At 47.8% G+C, this 2,845-nt stretch overlaps 1 pseudogene; it reads right to left on the reverse strand.

Annotated features, from left to right (window-relative positions):
- Nucleotides 1–222: 222 nt before the first annotated feature.
- Nucleotides 223–793, reverse strand: LOC142439365 (large ribosomal subunit protein uL13m pseudogene; annotated as a pseudogene).
- Between the last annotated feature and the right edge of the window lie 2,052 nt (nucleotides 794–2,845).

A 2,845-nucleotide genomic window follows, 5' to 3' on the forward strand; every position in this document is an offset into this window, starting at 1 on the left:
ATACTGTGGGTTTACCTTTCAAAGTGATTGGGAGGTAATGGGGATAGGTCAAGAAGTTACAATCTTAAATTAAAAAAAAATTATGCCAGTTAGCAATTTTATTGTGATCACTTAGAGGCACCAACTAGGCGGTATAAGGAAATAAATTTATAATCGTATTGCATTACAATTCCTCTGAAGGAGTCTCTCTTCCTGACCTGTCCACAACTGTCATCAACAGTCTCAGGTCACTTGCCAAAAGGCAGCCTGTGTTTCACTCGGTCCTGCAGGGTTGGAGGAACTCGTTAGAGACGCTTCAACCGTTTCTGGGCAATTGTGGTCCTCCTCCAGCCTGCTGTCTCCAGGCGGAGACCACACTCGTGGGAAAGCGTCTGGCTCTTCTTGCGTGTATTCGTCCAGACGTCGGAATCTCCTCGTCTGGACCCGGTGCAGTCTGTGCACCACAGTTCTCCCGGGGAGGGTTTGGGGCAGCGTACCCTAACTGGCCAGCTTCACCACAGCCACTGGACCCTTCCGGTGAGCTGGGCAGTTGTAACTTATGTAAATCCACCGGGTAGCCAGGATGAAAGGAATATGCGTGTTGTTGCCAGAAAATGTGACGTGTCTTGTGTTCATGATGACAGCAAGATCCCCGCAGTCACTCTGGTGATGGTGCATGGGCTTGTGCAATCCTTGAAGCGTTACCGATGCCACTGAAGCCTGTTTCCCTGGGGGGCTGCATCCTCCTGTCTAAGAGATACCGTATCAGAGCAGAAGTGGCCCATTGCTGGGGTGCCCTGGAGATGATCGACATGGTTTCCCATGAGCCGAACTGACCTTTTTAAAAAAAGATTCTTTAAAGGACTGGGGAAAATGCACCAAAGGTTATTCTTCCCAGCTGGTGGGATTAGAGACGTGTTTTCCCCTTTCCTTTCCTGTGCTTTCCAAGCTCACCTAGAGTGAGCACGCGTTGATTTTAAAATTGGGTGAAACGTGGCCAGGGCTCTGTGGTTGGCGGCTGGGCTTCTGCTACACCAACCCCAGGAGGCGTGGGGTGCAACCAGCAGGCACGGCCAGGACCAGGCGAGGTGTCTCTGTGGTTTCTCACAGAACCAAACAAGTGGAAACTGAGCTAAACCCGCTCTGAGGAGCCATGTTCCTGACTGGTGACCGGTGGGAGTGCCTTCAGTTACAGAAGCCTCCGTGTTGGCTTTTCTTGGAGCCGGAGACACATCAATTCTGCTTCCGTGGCAGAGAGGCTCTGAGATGTTTTTGTAACTAGCATTCCATCAGGGGACATTTTAATATTTATTGAAGCTTCTGTATGTATGTATGGGAGCACACACACTTGTATGTGTGTCTGTGTGTGTGGTAGATGCACACACGTGTGCTTTTCTCTTCTAATTGGGCAACTCATCGATATAGAGCTGATTCTGCCTCATAGTGGCCCCACACGGTACCCTCCCGGGTGCAGACTCAGAGTCCCAACAAGCAGCAAGGCAACAGGGGCAAAAACAGAGCTGTCTCTCTTTGATCTTTCTTTATACAAAGGACCACATCCCCAAGTGTATGTCATCAGGCTACCACTTGATCGACTCCACCACTGCCTCCACATCGATTCCATCAGGTTGGCATAAAATCTAATCACCGGATGAAGAAAGTGCCACTGCCTCTATGTCACTATCTAATGCCAACAGGTCATTAAAAAGAAAGACAAGGTCAAAGTGAAGGTCAGAAGAGACTCTGAAACGTAATTGTGCAGTGGTTAAGGCAAATGGAAGACAGGATGACATCAAAGACCTGAACAGAAAACATCGGCCTGAGAAGACAAAGCGACATATTATTATGAGCTTTGCAAAGACCTGGAGCTAGAAAATTGAAATGGAAGAACACACTCAACATAGCGCAAGCTAGAGGAGTGCAAGACGGACACCGAGCCTCCAGGCGCAACATTGAAAGATTGTACAGACGAAATGCTGAACAACTCAGGGAGCCTCGACAAAGAACACACAGAGTCACTGTACCAAAAGAACTAGGGAGTACATGAGCAAGAACCAATGGTGCTGAAGGAGAAGTTCAAGCTGCAAAGGAAGGCTCCAGGAATTGACGGAATGCCAAGGGAAATGTGCCAACCAGCTGGTGGGGCGCTGGAAGCACCCACTTGTCTATGTCAGGACACGTGCAAGACAGCCTACTTGGCCAACTGTTTGGAAGGTTCCATATTTGCACCCATTCCAAAGAACGGCGACCCAACAGAATGCTCAAACTATAGAACAATATCACTGATCTCACAGGCCAGTAACGTTTTGCCGAAAATTGTTCAATTCTAGTTGCAGCAGTGTATTGGAGCTGGTTCCGGCCAGATTCAGAAGAGGATATGGAAGAAGGGGTATCTCGGAATCTAACAACAGCAGCACGTTGACTATCAATAACCCCATAAGTACTTGTTGGGTGTGCAGTTGAGCTCTTATCTATATCAATCCATCCATTATCTCCCTGTGGCATCTATCAACTTATCACTCTCTAGATTTTATTGATCCATCTTTTGCTCTCTTGTGATCTATCTATCTTCCATCCTTAATTTTGATTTACAGAACATTTACGATACTCTTTGCAGGAGCGGAGGAATCCCATTTGGAAGCCTAGAGTTGTGTGCTGCACCATTACATATTGACGTGCAGACAATGTAGAAAACAACACTAAAACACCTCTGTACGTGGATTGTGTTCTGTGGCGAGAAAGACACGTCACAGACATTGTCCAACATAGCTCCTGACTGCGTGGGCAGTGGCGATGGGTGGATGTGGGGTTGAGAGAGCCCTTGGCAGAGAGAACACTGATTCATTGGAAGATCTGGTTTGACTTT

Source organism: Tenrec ecaudatus, chromosome 2 (genome assembly GCF_050624435.1).
Source record: "Tenrec ecaudatus isolate mTenEca1 chromosome 2, mTenEca1.hap1, whole genome shotgun sequence".
Classification (NCBI taxonomy): domain Eukaryota; kingdom Metazoa; phylum Chordata; class Mammalia; order Afrosoricida; family Tenrecidae; genus Tenrec; species Tenrec ecaudatus.